This window comes from Emys orbicularis, chromosome 4 (assembly GCF_028017835.1).
Source record: "Emys orbicularis isolate rEmyOrb1 chromosome 4, rEmyOrb1.hap1, whole genome shotgun sequence".
Taxonomy (NCBI): Eukaryota; Metazoa; Chordata; order Testudines; family Emydidae; genus Emys; species Emys orbicularis.
The window spans coordinates 114186481-114206089 of record NC_088686.1 but is presented as its reverse complement, the minus strand read 5'-3'; positions in this window follow the sequence as shown (position 1 = coordinate 114206089).

Below are 19609 nucleotides of genomic sequence, written 5' to 3'. Positions count from 1 at the left end.
GGATGAGGTCATACAATTGGGACCGTGGGGTTTTGTCTTCCTGGTACCTCCAACCGTGATACTGCTGGGCCCGTACTGCTATCGTTACCCCAGATCTGGCCAGGATCTCTGCTTTCAGCTGGGGATAGTCTGCCACAGCCTCTTCAGGCAGATCATGGTAGGCCTTCTGGGCCTCCCCACACAGGAATGGGGCAAGGATGCCAGACCACTGATCTCGAGGCCAGGCCTCCTGTAGGGCTGTCCTCTCAAAGGCCAGAAGGTATGCCTCTATATCATCCTCCCGTGTCATTTTCTGCAGCCAATGGGTGGCCAGTATGAGCTGCGTCCCATCATGGCCGCGATTCAGCTCTGTAAGGGACTTTACCTGGTTTACCAGTTCCCGCAACATAGCTCGGTCTTGAGCAGCCTGGTCCATCAGCAGGCGATTAGTCTCTTGCTGCAGCCGCACTGCCTCCTGTTGGGCGGCTGCCTGGACACGGGTAGCCTCCTGCTGGGCCACCATAGCTTGTATCAGTGCCCGCACTACGTCATCCATTGTGGTGAAAAAAAATAAACCCTCTCCCTTTTTTTTTGTTTTTTGTTTAAATCACCCTCCTTCTTCCGCCACGCTGTGCACCGCAAGATCCCACTCCTGACACCAGAGTGACAAAGTTCCTCCTCTATCTTGGTGGGTCCTGCGCTTATTGGTGGATTTTCTTGCCTCAGAGATTCACCATGTGGGTTGGGGAACAGCCCAGAGACCTTCCCCTCTGGAAGAACCCACAGTCCAGGTCAATTGGGAGGTTTGGGGGGAACCCGGGCCCACCCTCTACTCCGGGTTCCAGCCCAGGGCCCTGTGGACTGCAGCTGTCTATAGTGCCTCCTGTAACAGCTGCATGACAGCTACAACTCCCTGGGCTACTTCCCCATGGCCTCCTCCAAACACCTTCCTTATTCTCACCACAGGACCTTCCTCCTGGTGTCTGATAACGCTTGTGCTCCTCAGTCCTCCAGCAGCACACCCTCTCACTCTCAGCTCCTTGCACCTCTTGCTCCCAGCTCCTCATACTCCCGCACTACAAACTGAAGTGAGCTCCTTTTAAGAGCCAGGTGCCCTGATTAGCCTGCCTTAATTGATTCTAGCAGCTTCTTCTTAATTGGCTCCAGGTGTCCTAATTAGCCTGCCTGCCTTAACTGGTTCTAGCAGGTTCCTGATTACTCTAGTGCAGCCCCTTCTCTGGTCACTCAGGGAACAGAAAACTACTCATCCAGTGACCAGTATATTTGCCCTCTACCAGACTCCTGTACCCCACTGGTCTGGGTCTGTCACACTACCCAGTACAAAATTAATGAAATGTTTGACCAAGTGGACTGTATTAGAGCAAAGACCAACATTTCAGGGATGCAATTGAAAAAATATTTTCCTTGGGTGCAGAAATAACACACCTGATGGAAGGTCATCATCTTTCATCATCTTTGCCTACCTACTCCTGTTCCCCCAAATCCATCTGTTCACCAAGTTCATCTCATGAAATGGAATATACACCTGAAAACACCTAGAATACAAACAAGACTAAGTAAATAATAGCTGTGAAAAATAATGATTAGTTAGCAGGAAAAGCAGCAGCTACACATATGTATGTGCAGGCTTGTTAAATGCAACCAAGCACTCAAGACCTTATTCAAAGCTCATTGAAGTCACTGTGAGTGTTTTCATTGACTTCAGTGGGCTTTGTATCATGCCCATTCAAAGCATGAGCTCTTCAAAAACTAAGTGAAGCAGCACTTCCCAATAAAATGCAGCCTTTCTACGTCACTGGAATGACATGTTCATGGTGAAAGTCAGTTTCAGGATGACTGTTAAAAATGGGCCCTTCCTCTATTTCTTTCTCTTGTTTGGTCTCTTGTTCACTCCTCTGGTGAGTTTACCTTATGTAACTCAGCCCTCACTGGAAAAGAACCCTTTGTTCCTTGGCCTTGGACTGAGACAGGAGTTGAGTGCCACAGCTTTCAGAACTCATCCCTTAAACTCCCATTTTTAGGTAATCTGGATGTTTTTTCTTCAGCGACAAAACTGCAGAGGAGGTGTTTGGAAAATGGCTTTCTCCATCCCCCATCCACAATGGAAAGTGTTGCTGATAACAAATAAAATTGTTTGTAAAAATGTTCCATAAACAATTTGAACTTTTGCTTTTCTGTATTCAGATTTTTAGTTTTTTGATCGAAAGTCAAAGCAGACACTTTGCAGAAAGTGCACTTTGCAGATAGTGAAAAACAATTTTGACAGAAATTTTTTAAGCATGTAGACATTCCAAACCTATAACCAAATCCCCTTGCAAAATAAGATTTTTTTTTAAAAAAGAGATAAAAATACTTTAAACAAACAAATTATTGTCTCATCAGATCAAGATTCATTTATCCCAAATGCTAATTAGATTTTAGATTAAGTTACGGAAATATGGTCAAAGGTAATTCCTTCCATGGTACGTATAGCAATCTGGCCTTCTGCCCTCTACTCAAAAGCCAACTTCCTCCTCTTTTGTTTCCTGCCAAAGAGCTACCTTAGTATGAGTTTCTGCTCCTTTAAGAAAATCATTCTCCCCATTTGTCACAGACCTGGCTGAGCTACCCTAATGGTTGATCACCAGACTGTGATAATCAGACCCAACTCTGGATCCCATGTGTATCCAAGCCAGCTTCACCTTGGCAGAGTCCAGAAGACTTCCTGTCTCGTTCCCTTCCTTGATTTGTGGGACTCAGCTGTCTAATGGCCCTAGTTCCTGAAACCAGTGCTGCACCTCCAAGAATCCCCAATTACTTGTACATTCTCCCCATAGATCCATCTCCATGGGCACTTGGTTTATAGTTTAACTCTTTGGGGACACATGACAAGTAAAATAGGTACACAGGCTTTGCAAAGAAACTTCTTAAATATACACACTTTATTCCTGAACAGCCCAGGAGAGTTACACATCTAAGCAAAACAATAAATGCCTGAACACAATCTGCCCATGAGAGACACCACTCTTGAGAAAGTCTTTGCATTTGGTCAGTGTCATTAAATGAAGGCAAAGCGCCTCCTGTCTCTTCTTCTCCAGCTGTGTCTTCCGTTTCTGGTAATAAACTGCCTCCTTTTTTGTATAGAGAGCATGGCACTTTTAAAAGCAGCCTCTGACACATTTTCTGTTTCTTTTCTCCTGCTGGTGACTTTCTGTGCTCCAACCTCTGCCATTAAAATGCAATGGCTCTACCAGTAACAACACCATCTTCCCACCAGGTGTTGGTCTGACCACACCTAACACCGTAAGTGTATGCATAAGGTGTTAGGTGTTGTCAGAACAACAATATAAAAGAGGTTCCCTGGTAGGGTAAAAGTGGGAAGACCTCAAGGGACAACTCCATGGGAAATCCCAGGAGGAACCATTCCTCTATCAATGATCATCTGTTGAAAGATGATAAAATGAACTAATTGGCTACAAGGATAGGACTATTGAATGTTGATTGCCCCTTGATAGCCCCTTTTCAGATTCCTAGACACAGTCAGTTTCTGCTAACAAAATGGATGTTCTAATCCACACAGAAAGTTACAATCATAAATACAATGAGGAGTCCGGTGGCACCTTAAAGACTAACAGATTTATTTGGGCATAAGCTTTCATGGGTAAAAAACCCACTTCTTCAGATGCATGGAGTGAAAATTACAGATACAGGCATAAATATACTGGCACATGAAGAGAAGGAAGTTACCTTACAAGTGGAGAACCAGTGTTGACAAGGCCAATTCAGTCAGGGTGGATGTGGTCCACTCCCAGTAATTGATGAGGAGGTGTCAATACCAAGAGAGGGAAAATTGCTTTTGTAGTGAGCCAACCACTCCCAGTCACTATTCAAGACCAAATTAATGGTGTTAAGTTTGCAAATGAATTGTAGCTCTGCAGTGCAAAACAAAAAGGAATTCATAAACCAACATAGACGTATTTCCCAATCTGTCACATTGTTCTTTCATTACACTCCAGCAAGAATCTATTAACATAATTACAATGACCTATTCTGGCTGCAGATGTATTTCCTGAAGAGACAGCCCATTCTCCCTACCCCAGTCCAGTTTTACCAGTTCTTAGTTTGCATGTCTACTCTTAAACACTAGTCACAGTGACATTTGGGCTCAGTAATTACAGGTGAAGAGTTCTGGTATGGAGTATTAAGATATTTATTCACACCATGATGGCCCCCCTGTGAGAGATATTGAATGTGTCTGAGCCCTGGTCTACACTATGAGTTTAGGTCGAATTTAGCAGCGTTAGATCGATTTAACCCTGCACCCATCCACACGACGAAGCCATTTTTGTCGACTTAAAGCGCTCTTAAAATCGATTTCTGTACTTCTCCCCGACAAGGGGATTAGCACTGAAATCGACATCACCGGGTCGAATTTGGGGTAGTGTGGACGCAATTCGACAGTATTGGCCTCTGGGAGCTATTCCAGAGTGCTCCATTGTGACCGCTCTGGACAGCACTCTCAACTCAGATGCACTGGCCAGGTAGACAGGAAAAGCCCCACGAACTTTTGAATTTCATTTCCTGTTTGGCCAGTGTGGCAAGCTGATCAGCACAGGTGACCGTGCAGAGCTCATCAGCAGAGGTGACCATGGAGTCCCAGAATCGCAAAAGTTTTCCAGCATGAACCCAATGGGAGGTACTGGATCTGATTGCTGTATGGGGAGATGAATCCATGCTATCAGAACTCCATTCCAAAAGACGAAATGCCAAAATATTTGAAAAAATCTCCAAGGGCATGAAGGACAGAGGCTATAACAGGGACCCGCAGCAGTGCCGTGTGAAACTTAAGGAGCTCAGGCAAGCCTACCAAAAAATCAAAGAGGCAAACGGCCGCTCCGGTCAGAGCCCCCAGACATGCCGCTCCTATGATGAGCTGTATGCAATTCTAGGGGGTGCCCCCACCACTACCCCACCCCTGTTTGTGGACTCTTGCAAGGGGGGAGTCTCACACAACAGGGAGGAGGATTTGGGGGACGAGGAAGATGAGGAGGAGGAGGAGGGTAGTGCACAACAGGCAAGCAAAGAAACCGTTCTCCCCGACAGCCAGGAACTGTTTATCACCCTGCAGACAATACCCTCCCAAACCTCCCAAGGCGGGCTCCCAGACCTTGAAGGCGGAGAAGGCACCTCTGGTGAGTGTACCTTTGTAAATATAATACATGGTTTAAAAGCAAGCGTGTTTAATGATTAATTTGCCCTGAAGACTTGGGACGCATTCGCCGCCAGTACAGCTACTGGAATGTATTCAAGCAACATCTGTTCTTTATCTCTCTCTGTGTTATCCTCAGGAGAGTGATATCATTCATGGTCACCTGGTTGAAATAGGGAAATTTTATTAAGGGGACATTCATTCCCACATGTTATGAAGGTTAAAGAAGCCAAAAGACTGTGGCTTACCATGGCTGCCTGCAAGCCGAATTCTGTTGCCCGGCCCTGCGTGTGTGATCTCTCACACCAAACCGGCAGGCCCTCAATATAAGAGGCAAAATGCAACCTTGTACCGAAAGCACATGTGCTATGTAATGTTAACAGCTTGGTTCACTGTGAAAGAGTCTACCCATTGTTCTCTAAAATGTGTCTTTTTAAATACGACTTTCCCTTTTTTTTCCTCCCACAGCTGCAAATGTTTCAACGCTCCCCCTATCATCTCCGTCCCAGAGGCTGGTGCAGATAAGAAGGTGAAAAAAACGCACTCGCGATCAAATGTTCTCTGAGCTCATGCAGTCCTCCCACACTGAAAGAGCTCAGCAAAATGCGTGGAGGCAGACAATGTCAGAGTCCAGGAAAGCACAAAATGAACATGAGGACAGGAGGGACACGCGAGAGGACAGGTGGTGGGAGCAAGAGGAGAGATGGCAGGAGCAAGATGATAGGTGGCGGCAACTTGATGAGAGGAGGCAGGATGCAATGCTGAGGCTACTGGAGGATCAAACTGATATGCTCCAGCATATGGTTGAGCTGCAGGAAAGGCAGCAGGAGCACAGACTGCCGCTGCAGCCCCTGTGTAACCGACCACCCTCCTCCCGAAGTTCCATAGCCTCCTCACCCAGACGCCCAAGAACGCGAGGGAGGGAAGGGGGCTCCGGGCACCCAACCACTCCACCCCAGAGGACTGCCCAAGCAACAGAAGGCTGGTCTTCAATAAGTTTTGAAGTGCAGTGTGGCCTTCTCCTTCCCTCCTCCCCTCCTCCCCCACCCCACCCAGTGCTTTCCTCCTCCCCCACCCTTCCCAGGCTACTTTGGCAGTTATCCCCCTATTTGTGTGATGAATTAATAAAGAATGCACGAATTTGAAACAACAATGACTTTATTGCCTCTGCAAGTGGTGATCGAAGGGGGGAGGTTGGTTAGGTTACAGGGAAGTAGAGTGAATCAAGGGGGCGGGTTTTCATCAAGGAGAAACAAACAGAACTTTCACACCGTAGCCTGGCCAGTCATGAAACTGGTTTTCAAAGCTTCTCTGATGCGCACTGCACCCTCCTGTACTCTACTAACCGCCCTGGTGTCTGGCTGCACGTAATCAGCAGCCAGGCGATTTGCCTCAACCTCCCATCCTGCCATAAACGTCTCCCCCTTACTCTCACAGATATTGTGGAGCACACAGCAAGCGGCAATAACAATTGGAATATTGGTTTCGCTGAGATCTAACCGAGTCAATAAACTGCGCCAGTGCACTTTTAAACATCCAAATGCACATTCTACCACCATTCTGCACTTGCTCAGCCTATAGTTGAACAGCTCCTTACTACTGTCCAGGGTGCCTGTGTATGGCTTCATAAGCTATGGCATTAATGGGTAGGCTGGGTCCCCAAGGATAACTACAGGCATTTCAATGTCCCCAACAGTTATTTTCTGGTTTGGGAAGTAAGTCCCTTCCTGCAGCTGTTCAAACAGATCAGAGTTCCTGAAGATGCGAGTGTCATGTACCTTTCCCGGCCATCCCACGTTGATGTTGGTGAAACGTCCCTTGTGATCCACCAGTGCTTGCAGCACCATTGAAAAGTACCCCTTTCGGTTTATGTGCTGGCTGCCAAGGTGGTCCGGTCCCAAGATAGGGATATGCATTCTGTCTATCACCCCACCACAGTTAGGGAATCCCATTGCAGCAAAGCCATCCACTATGACCTGCACATTTCCCAGAGTCACTACACTTGATAGCAGCAGTTCAGTGATTGCATTGGCTATTTGGATCACAGCAGCCCCCACAGTAGATTTGCCTACTCCAAATTGATTCCTGACTGACCGGTAGCTGTCTGGCGTTGCAAGCTTCCAGAGGGCTATCGCCACTCACTTGTGAACTGTGAGGGCTGCTCTCATCTTGGTATTCTTGTGCTTCAGGGCAGGAGAAAGCAAGTCACAAAGTTCCATGAAAGTGCCCTTATGCATGCGAAAGTTTCGCAGCCACTGGGAATCATCCCAGACCTGCAACACTATGTGGTCCCACCAGTCTGTGCTTGTTTCCTGGGCCCAGAATTGGCATTCCACGGCATGAGCCTGCCCCATTGCTACCAGGATGTCCAAATTGCTGGGGCCCATACTTTGAGAGAAGTCTGTGTCCATGTCCTCATCACTCTCGTCACCACGCTGCCATCGCCTACTCACCTGCTTTTTCAGGTTCTGGTTCTGAACATACTGCAGGATAACGCGCAAAGTGTTTACAATGCTCATAACTGCAGCAGTGATCTGAGCGGGCTCCATGCTTGCCGTGGTATGGCGTCTGCAGGACAGCAGGAGAACAGAGTTGCAGAGGAAGCAGTGGCTAATGACGGATGCCACGAGAATAGATATTTATAGAGAGATGCCACAATAATAGATATTTATAGAGAACGATGAGAGGACCTGCGAGGTGGATTCATGGCACCAGGAGAGCAGAGTTGCAGCGGAAGCAATCGTTCGATGATGATGGTTAGCAGTCCTACTGCACCGTCTGCTGAAAGCAGTATGGTGTCGGCACAGAAAAAAGGCTCAAACTATTGTCTGCCATTGCTTTCACGGAGGGAGGGGCAACTGACGAAATGTACCCAAAACCACCCGCAACAATGTTTTTTTGCCCCATCAGGCATTGGGAGCTTTACCCAGAATTCCAATGGGAGGCAGAGACTGCGGGAACTGTGGGATAGCTACCCACAGTGCAACGCTCCGAAAATCGATGCTAGTCATGGTACTGTGGACGCACTCTGCCAACTTAATGCGTTTAGTGGGGACACACACAAATGACTGTATAAAATCGCTTCCTACAAAATCGACTTCTATAAATTCGACCTAATTTTTTAGTGTAGACATACCCTGAGAAAGTTTTGTTTTCTCAAGGAAATTTAAGCCTCCTATCCAACATGAGTTGTTAGGATATATAACTAAGTTTAGGGGCAGAGGCATATTATCCCACATCACACTTCTAAAATATGATTAATAATTGGTAACGTTGCCACAATAACCAAGCACTGCCATTAACATATTGAAAATTGAGAAGTCAGCTGTGCTCAGCTTTGGGAAATCCTGTTCTGTACTTGACTTGTTTCACTATACAACATGACCATAAGTGCTAATGAGGGCATGGTGACAGACTAAAAATATAGTTCTGCGCTGAAAGGTGATTCTAATAATGATCTTACTCAACAGGTCTGTTCTAGTGCTAGCTTTTGTAGCCAAACTACAAGGTATTACTGCTTTTTTACTTCCATTAGCCATGTAGAACCAACACAGCTAACTCTGAATGACTACAGATTGAATTCTGTCATCTGAATCAACAGAATTGTCCAGTAAGTCCTGCTCAGTTATACTTATGCAACCCTACTAAAGAAAATAGGGTTGCACAGGTGTTGGTGAAAGTCTAAATCATTATTACTCATGATGATGCATAAATTGGGGAAAAGAAGCATGATTCTCAGAGTCCAAACTGAATTTGCATGGCTGAGTTAGAAAGAACATCTATTTGTAAACTAACCATAGCTGATGCAGAAACAGAGTCAATAATAACACCTCTGTGGTAGATAAACATAGCCAGATATTTGCCACTGGTAATCCAGTTAAAACAGAGCCCACAATATAGTCATGAAACATGTGCTTCTTTCTCACTACTCCATTTTATGTTTTTTTCCCCCTCCTATTTGTTTTGGTAGTTTTTCCTTTTTCATGCTCTGTCCATGGTGCTGCAGATAAAACCTTTTCTGATCTCAGGCAGACATTTTCTGGTAAGCTGATTTGTTTGAGTACCAATTATCTGCTCAGCCTATGGAAATTTGGGGCCAAATCATCAACTGGTGTAAATTTCATTGGAATTAATGGAGCTACACCAATTTACAACAGTCAAGATTCTGGCCTTTAAGATCATTTATTAGGTGACCTGATTTTTGGTCTCTGATCAAGATTTTCTAAAAAGGAAGTTCTGACAATGATGCATGGTATTTTGCACATGCAGAACTTCATGTTACAGGAATCAGAGTTCTTCAAGAAATTCATGGTTACTGTGCTGAATATTTCTCCCTGTGTGTCCACAGTCAAGAGTGTTGCTTCAGAGACTTCTAAACAGTACACCATGATATTCAATGTTTGATGGGTCAATGGTATATTAAATAATATTCAAGAACTCTCTTTGTTGAAACACTGTCCTAAATTAGCCAGAATGAACAAAGGTCACGTTGTCAATGTGAATGTCAGCTCCATCGATGGGAGGTTGAAAGCATGCAATGTGGACATCAGGTAAGCATGCATGGGAGGAATGTAACTAACAGGATGACCACTCCTCTCTCTCCGCAGCCAAGCAGCCCTCCCCCATGTTCTTCCTCCCCATGGCACTGTGTATCTGTGCAAGGGGTTTGGCTTGAGGACTTATGCAGCAGATGTCAACTCAGTGGACGGTTGATCAAATATTTTCTGTCCAAAATTGTTTTTTTAAGGAAAACTGCAGTTTGATTGACTGAAGATTTTCACAAAAAGTGTCTTCTTTCCATGGGAATTTTCATTTTTTCAGCAAAAGATTTAGCAAAAACATCAGTTTTTATGGGATTTTTTTTTTATCAGGTCTACTAGAAGGCCAGTGGGGGGAAAGCAGGCTGCAACCTGTGACAGGCCTGGTGGAGCGGTGGTCCTTCAGGCACATGCACTCCTAACCCGCTGTTAATTTCAGAAGCTCAGCTGGCTGATGGAACATTTTCAAGTGACGAGTCTTCAAGGGTTCATATAAAAATGGAGACAAAACACAAACTTGGGGACAATCTGGGTGTTCCAGGACACATCGTCACAGTGTTCCTTGTTAAATTTCTCCCTCCCTCCCATTTCTTCCCACTTCTACACCATATTGTCTGTCTCACTCCTTTCCTCACACTCCCCTCCATGTTGGTTCTCTCTTGTCTGACCTCTTGCCTCCCCCACAAGGTTGTCACCCCTTCCACTCCCAATTTCCCAACTCAGGACATGGCATCATCCCTAAAAAAAGGATCCAGGTCTGGGTCTAGATTTAATACAGTCCTTCTTCCTGCCCTGCAGAAAATGCTGACAGACGGCAAAATCACCAGTCCCACTTTTAGCAATTATATGAGAGAAGGGAAAGGCACCCCATGTTTAGCATCCACACTTGAGAGTTAATCCAGCCTTATATAAGACCACCATCTAAGTAAATTAATTTGAAAGCTTAACAACTGTGGCCATCTCTCTTCATATCAGTTTCATAGTGAGTGGACTTTACGTAATTAGTAGGTACTCAGATGATGTCCCTTAAATAATTCATTTCCTGATGAGAAAGATTTGCCTTTTCACCTCTATTTCCTTGCTACTTTAAACATAACCTATGTACACAGTATCTTTATAGACACTAGCAATATGTTGTTCTCATGTTGTAAAAGTTATTTCAACACATTGGAAAAAGCAAATAAATGTGACCACTGGAATGCATCAAGAAAAAACAATATGCTACTAGTTATGCAACTGCTCCCAGGGAGATCCGAATACTGATTGTGATGAATAAAAACAAACAAATGTGATTCAAAGAAATTGTTTGCATTCAAGCAAATCAGAGTTAGAAGACATTTGTCTATTCCCTCTGCAATTGCAGGATTTCTTCCTACCGTGTATTTTCTACTTTTTCCAGTCTATTTCTAAGTGACTCAAGTGATGGAGCTTCCATTAGGTGACTCTTCCACAGAATATTCACATATTCATCCAGAATTTTCCTTTCTGCAATTTCATTCCATTACTCCTGGACCCCAGAAATAATTTGATTGTCAAATCCACTTTAGTTGTCATCTATCTAAGCTACATAGATGTACCTCTTTTAAATTTTTAATTAATCCCCCCAGTACCTTAATTATTTTTCTCTTCCTTAATTTCCTCCATTTCATGGATCTCTTTCTTGTTTTGAGGTGCCCAAAATTATAGATTACATTCATAGTGTGGTCTCTATTGTGAAGAGAGTTAAATAACACATTCAGTAAGTATACTGTGGTTGCCATTAAGAAAAACAACAGGTATAATTACTTAATATGTTGTGTTGTCCAGGACAACACAGTACTGTTCAGTAACTGTAGAACTGTGGTGAATGAGATACCATAGTGTGGTAAAAAGAACGAGGAGTACTTGTGGCACCTTAGAGACTAACAAATGTATTTGAGCATAAGCTTTCGTGGGCTAAAACCCACTTCATCGGATGCATGCAGTGGAAAATACAGTGGATGGGAGTGGATGGGTCATTATACAAAATAAAAACTGTTCCCATGCTAATTTTTTCCCCTACTGTTACTCACACTTTCTTGTCAACTGTTGGAAATGGGCCATCCTGATTATCACTACAAAAGTTTTTTTTCTCCTGCTGATAATAGCTCACTTAAGAGCTCACCTTAATTAATTACTCTCATTACAGTTGGTATGGCAACACCCATTTTTCATGTTCTCTGTGTATATATACCTTCCTACTGTATTTTCCACTGCATGCATCCGATGAAGTGGGTTTTAGCCCATGAAAGCTTATGCTCAAATAAATTTGTTAGTCTCTAAGGTGCCACAAGGACTCCTCGTTCTTTTTGCTGGTACAGACTAACACGGCTACCACTCTGAAACCTGGCATAGTGTGGTAATTATTGGTACATTTTTATTTTTAAAATTGACAACCACTTACCTGCTTTTATGTATGTATGCACTACAGACTGTAGATTACGTTCAAATTTCATATACTCTGGATTGTATAACCTAGGGCTTGTCTACACTACCCGCCAAATCGGCGGGCAGCAATCAATCCAGCGGGATTTGATTTATCGCGTCTCGTAAAGACACGATGAATCGACCGCTGAGCGCTCTCCCACCGACTCCGGTACTCCACCAGAACGAGGAGTGCAAGTGGAGTCAACAGGAGAGCGTCAGCTGTCGACTTACCGCAGTGAAGACACCATGGTAAGTAGATCTAAGTACGTCTATTCACGTAGTTGAAGTTGCGTATCTTAGATCGACCCCACACAATAGTGTAGACAAGCCCCTAGAGTTCATTGTATTCTACAGGGCATAAAAAATTAGAATACAGCAACTAGGGTGGGAGTAGAGGGTGCAGTGGAGAAAAAAAGGATATCAAAGCAGCTAAGCCTCCTGCTGTTATGCCATCTAAAAGACAGGGAAATGAGTATTAACCCACATACACCTAGCATAGAAAGAAGCTCAGTAAGTCTGTCAGTCTTTCTAATGATTGTACATAAAAGTAAGGCATGACAAGAGGAAAGGTTAAAAGGAGAGATGGCTGAGAAGGTTGCACGTAAGGACTATATGGATCAAATGGCTTACAATGCATTTATACTGGAAGAACTAGATTTCTAAAGGACTGTTAATGTGATCTGGAGACTTTTTATATCTAGGTTACCCGTTCAGATCAAACCCAGATCATGGCAGTAACCAAAAGTCATTACTGTATGTTGATATTTTAGTGGTCTATGTGACATCTACATGGTGTTTTCAGTACAATTCTTAGTAGACAAGTGTCCATCTCAGTAAAATCATAATCACAGCTAGCATGAATTGATACCCTTGTGTTTGTTTCAGTAGAGATATCTAGGATTAAATGGGCGTGGAGACTGAGGTTGCCCTTTCAATCCTAGAATTGGTTCCACTATGTCAGGACTGAAATACAATGGTGAGGTGAGGAGGAGAAGCTTGAACTGCCACTGCTTGTACTCTACTTGTTCTGTGGATATATGAGAGCTTCAGACATACAGCTTCCATCATATCTTGTGTTTCAGAATGCAGTTCTCCAAATATATGTAGATGTGTGCACCTACATAACACTACAATCATTTTCAGAACAGTGTTAAAAAGTAGTGTAGACTCACATACTGTACATACTCACATACTGTACAGTATCAGGGGGTAGCTGTGTTAGTCTGTATCCACAAAAACAACGAGGAGTCCAGTGGCACCAGTCCCTATTCAAGGTTGTAGACCATTGATGATGTGCTAGAGAGGTTTTAGCTGGGGGCTGTACGTGATGGGCAGTGGTGTGGTGTTATTTTCCTTGTTGTGACTGTCCTGTAGTAGGTGACTTCTGGGTACCTGTCTCGCTCTGTCAAATCTGTTTCCTCACTTCCCCAGGTGGGTATTGTAGTTTTAAGAATGCTTGATAAAGATGTTGTAGGTGTTTGTCTCTGTCTGAGGGATTGGAGCAAATTCAGTTGTATCTTAGGGCTTGGCTGTAGACAATGGATCATGTGATGTGTCCTGGATGGAAGCTGGAGGCATGTAGGTAAGTATAGCGGTCAGTAGGTTTCCAGTATAGGGTGGTGATTATGTTACCATCACTTATTTGCACTGTAGTGTCCAGGAAGTGGATCTCTTGTGTGGACTGGTCCAGGCTGAGGTTGATGGTGGGGTGGAAATTGTTGAAATCCAGGTGGAATTCTTCAAGGGCCTCCAAGGAAAATAACAGAACACCACTGGCCATCACGTACAACCCCCAGCTAAAACCTCTCCAGCACATCATCGAAGATCTACAATCTATCCTGGAAAACAATCCCTCACTCTCACAGACCTTAGGAGGCAGGTCAGTCCTTGCTTACAGACAGCCCCCCAACCTGAAGCAAATACTCACCACACCACAGAACCACTAACCCAGGAACTAATGCCTGTAAGAAACCCCATTGCCTACTCTGTCCCCATATCTACTCTAGTGACACCAGAGGACCCAAACACATGAGTCACATCATCAGGGGCTCATTCACCTGCACATCTACTAATGTGATATATGCCATCATGTGACAGCAATGCCCCTCTGCCATGTACACTGGCCAAACCGGACAGTCTCTACGTAAAAGAATAAATGGACACAAATCAGACATCCGGACTAGTAACATACAAAAGCCAGTAGGAGAACACTTCAATCTCCCTGGACATTCTATAACAGATTTAAAAGTAGCCATACTTGAACAAAAAACTTTCAAAAATAGACTTCAAAGAGAAACTAAATTTCAGAACTAAAATTCATTTGCAAATTTAACACCATTAATTTGGGCTTGAATAGGGACTGGGAATAGCTGGCTCACTACAAAAGCAACTTTCCCTCTCCTGGTATTGACACCTCCTCATCAATTACTGGGAGTGGACTACATCCACCCTGATTGAATTGGCCCTGTCAACACTGGTTCTCCACTTGTAAGGTAACTCCCTTCTCTTCATGTGTCAGTATAATAATGCCTGTATCTGTAATTTACACTCCATACATCTGAAGAAGTGGTTTTTTTACAGACGAAAGCTTATGCCCAAATAAATCTGTTAGTCTTTAAGGTGCCACTGGACTCCTCGTTGTTTTTATACTGTACATACAGAGCTCATGATTTCCATTCCTGATTTTAACTTCATTATTACTGAACAAAATTTCTATATTAATACACAAAATCTTTGTTATGAAACAATTAAGGGTAATATACACACAACATACCTAATACAAATCCACAAAAGCAAAGAAATAAAAAGTTGCACCATCTAGCAGTATATACCTTCAGTTCCTCCATTCATAGGCAAACAACTTACCGCTACTACAACTACCCTACTACACAGCCCACACACCACAACCTTAACTCTGCCTTCCCCTGGGGATGCCAGTTTATAAGTATCCCCTTTTATTAAAATACTCTCAAACATAATCAAAAAGGAAATTTACCAAATTTACTTAAAATTTTCACCTTTAAGCTAAGAATAATAAACATGACAAAATTTAAACCTAAGCAGAATTTTTTAGAAAGCTAGAAGCAATAGCAAATATTATATAATTAGATCACAGATTCAAAATGTCCATACACTGAGCCCTCACTCAAAAGATCTTGACAAAATGGCAGGGCAGTGGTGGGGACCCTCTTCTTGAACTGGAAAGCAACTTTGAAATCTGGTGGCCCAAGTCAAGGGAGGTAGGGCTTGTTTTGGGATTGGACACAGAAAGGAGCAAAAGGTCTTTCAAAAGGAATATTGTCAGAGGAACTGTAATTTCATGAAGTCTCAAATGGTTCATGTAAATATCCACATTTTTTGATGCATGACTCAGATGTGATATTAGTTTACTCTTGGATCTGAATAGCTTAAATATTTTAAAATGTCTCCAAGACCGCTCAGATCTGGAAAATGGCATGTCTTTCTATGATAGAGTTAAGTACAGGAGTCTTATTAAAAAGGTTTTATAATCCAAAGTAAACAGGTGGGGTAAGAAATTCCATCATGTGCCAGCCACCACCTAGTTTCTTAAAGGAACAAACAATAAATGTTTCAGTCTGCGTTGAAGGAGTTGATGACAGCTGCTTGCCACGAACTGATAAAAGCCAGCTATGTTTATGAGGTGGCAAAGGTGTGTTCTGCACCTAATTTCCCTGAAGCTTTTTTGATTTATAGTGAGTTCCTGTTGTAGACTAACTAAGCTCCGGTTTGCAAGCCATTTCCTTATTGCAGCTTTATGAATGTAAGGGAGCATCATGCAAGGTAACTCATTTTTAACTTCAATCTGAAATAGACCATTTTCATGCATGGTTACATGGCAACTCCATGTCCTTCATATATCCATCAGGACCAGTCACAGAGGTCTGACAATGGTGCTTTTGTTCTGAGCTGCTCCACACCCCATTGTACAATATGTTTTATTGTGATTAGAGTATTAAAATGAAATGACAATGAAAATGGCTCAGTGAGATAATAATCAATTTATAGAAGCATGTAAATTAGAAATGGAAAAACAAATTACGTCCTTTATCTTCCTACAAATGCAGGCTTGATCCCTACAGTATATTTCTTAGTGATTTATTAAATACTTCTTTAATCTCTAAATTTTTATTTTACATGTATTATAACATTTATTTATTATTAATTATTACTAAAATTTAGTGTGCAACATTTCAAAAGGGTTTAGCACTGGTCTAATTCGATCCCCACTGAAATCCATGGGAGTTTTTCCATTAACTTCAACAGGAGCAGAGCTCCGAGATTATAAAACCAGAAGGGACCACTGTGATCATCCAGTCTGACCGCGAGAGACTCCCACGGCTAGGCTAATTCCCCGTCAACAACTGGAAGGAAGTACCGAGGAAGTGTGGTCCCCTGCCACCTCGGAGAGGGACAAGCCTCGTCCAAACCCCTCTAGACTTGGTGGAGAATGTGGGAAGCGGTCCCCCGATCCCCGTGAGAAGGGTTCTGAGGAGGAACATGCCCAGGACGACCATGGATAAGGACAAGCTCATTAAGTTCCTGGCCAAGAGCCAGCAGCAGTAGCAGGCAGCCCAGCTCCAACAGCAGCAGCAGTTGGTCAAGCAGTTAGGGGCACAGCAGCCACAGCTGATTTTGGAGCTGGGACGCCAAAACAGGGACCACCAGCAACAATGCCTGCAGCAGCTGGCGACTCTGCTCCCCCATCCTGCGGAACCCCAGCCGGGAGATGCTGCTGGGCCATCTAGCGTAGCCCCGCTGATCCGGCTGACCAAGATGGGCCCCAATGATGACCCCGAGGCCTTCCTCATAATCTTTGAGAGGATGGCATTAGTCGCGGGGTGGGTCTGAGACCAATGGGCCACCCTCCTGGCCCCGTATCTGACCAGGACCATCCAAACCGTGTACCGCGGGCTATCAACAGAGGAGGCATGGGACTACACCTGGGTAAAGGCGGCGATCCTAGATGCCTTGGACATCAGCCCGGAAACCTTCCAGTAGCTGTTCTGGATTCTGATCTACCCTATGGGCACCCGACCTCGGTTGGTGGCCCAGGAGCTAAGGGAGGAGTGCAAGCTGTGGCTACAGCCCGAGAGGTGAACCCCAGATGAACTCACTGAGCAAGTTATTATGGAACAATTCATCCACAACCTCCCACCACAAGGATGGGCCTGGCCGCCACCGTCACTCTAATAGAGGATTTCCTCATGGCTGAAGCCATGGGGGGACCGGCGAGTCGAGCCCACCCACCAGGGCCCGAGCGCCCTAACCTAGAGAAGAAGGGGAGCACCTGGACCGAACTGCGAAACCCTTCCAGACGTCCAGAGGTGTCAGTTCAACAAGCCTCAGTGACTCCTGAGCCAGGGGTCAGGGGGACCAACCGAAGCCCCCCCAGGGACCCTGGGGGAACATCTGCCCGGCCTGGGCATCCTGCAGGACCCTGTTTCTCCTGCAGGAAATACGGACACCTGCAACGTGACTGCACTGAGATGGACTGCAGCTTCGGTCATGTTTGCACGGAAGAAACCTGCGCCCGAAGGCCGCACCCCACCAAGATTACGGTGCCAGAAGTTGTCAGGGATTGCCCGACCCTGGCCCTGGTTGATTCAGGCTGCGGCTAGACGCTAATCCGCCAAAGTTTAGGCCTCCCAGCTGACCCGTACCTGGGAATGATTCAGCTGCAATGCATCTATGGTGATGTACGGCCCTACCCCAGTGCCCGAGTCCAGCTAACCATGGATGGGGTCATGCGGCTGATGGTGGTCGGCCTGCCTTCTCGACTAGCCTAGCCAGTGATCCTGGGACGTGATTGACCTGAATTCCCAGAGATCCTTCACTCAAATGCTGAGAAAGGCCCTGGGGTCACCCCAGCGCTGGAAGGGGGCTGCCCGAGACCCGCTCCGAGGAGGGGGAGGAACCAGACCCCAACGGACAAGGAGGAGAGCCTGAGGACCCCCCACTGGGGCCTAATGTCAAACCCATGCTTAGCACTGATTTTTGCCAGGACCAAAGGGAGGACCCCACCCGCAGTCGAGCATATGAGCAACTAGTGGCTTTTGATGGGACCCTGATCGATCAGTCCCAGGCAAAGCAGTGGCCCCATTTCAAGTTGTGCTGTGACCGTCTCTATCGGATGGAATGAGACGCCCACACTGGAGAGCTCCAGACCCAACTGCTCATGCCTCGATGTCACCGACAAGCTGTAATGAAACTCGCCCACAACATCCCGGCTGCAGGGCATTTGGTCCATGAAAAGACCCTCGCCCGAATTCTGACACAGTTCTTCTGGCCCGGTGTGCACCAGGAGGTGAGGAACTATTGTAGTTCCTGTCCAGAAAGTTAGCTAGCTGTTCCCCCATGGATGCCCAAAGCCCTGTTGATTCCCATGCCCATTGTAGAAACGCTGTTCGAGCGAGTGGCCATGGACTTGGTGGGCCCCCTTCTGAAAAGCATTGCCAGATTTCAGTACGTGCTGGTCATCATGGGCTATGTCACCCATTTCCCCAAAACTGTACCGCTATGGAGCATCACCGCCCAAACAGTCGCTGACGAACTCATGAAGGTATTCGCCAGTGTGGGCCTGCCCTGGGAAATCCTCACCGACCAGGGCACCAACTTCACCCCGGCTGCTGCGGCAGGTGTGCAACCTCCTGGGGACTAATAAGCAGCTGCACACCTCCATCTACCACCCGCAAACCGATGGCTTGGTTGAACGATTTAACCGTATCCTGAAGGACATGCTGCACAAGTTTCCCGTAGACGATCTACGCCGATGGAATCAGCTACTCCCGCCCTTGCTTCTGGCTGTCCATGAGGTGCCCCAATCCTCCACAAAATTTCCCTGCTTTGAGCTATTGCAGGGGTGGCCAACCTGAGCCTGAGAAGGAGACAGAATTTATCAATATACATTGCCAAAGAACAACACTAATACATCAAGTATCAGAGGGGTAGCCGTGTTAGTCTGGATCTGTAAAAAGCAACAAAGAGTCCTGATGAAGTGGGTATTCACCCACGAAAGCTTATGCTCCAATACATTTGTTAGTCTATAAGGTGCCACAGGACTCTTTGTTGCTTTTTACTAATACATCAGCAGCCCCCCTGCCCCCATTAGCTCCCTGCCCACCGGCAGCCCTGCCGATCAGCGCCTCCCCCTCCCTCCCCACACCTCACGATAAGCTGTTTCGTGGCATGCAGGAGGCTCTGGGGGGGAGGGGAAGGAGTGAGGGCATGGCAGGCTCAGGGGCGGGGGCAGAAAGGGATGGAGTGGGGGCTGGGCCTGTGGCAGAGCCAGGGGCTCAGCAGTGAGCACCCCCCAGCACATTGGAAAGTTGGCGCCTGTAGCTTCAGCCCCGGAGTCAGTGCCTATACAAGAAGCTGCATATTAACTTCTGAAGAGCCGCATGTGGCTCCGGAGCAACAG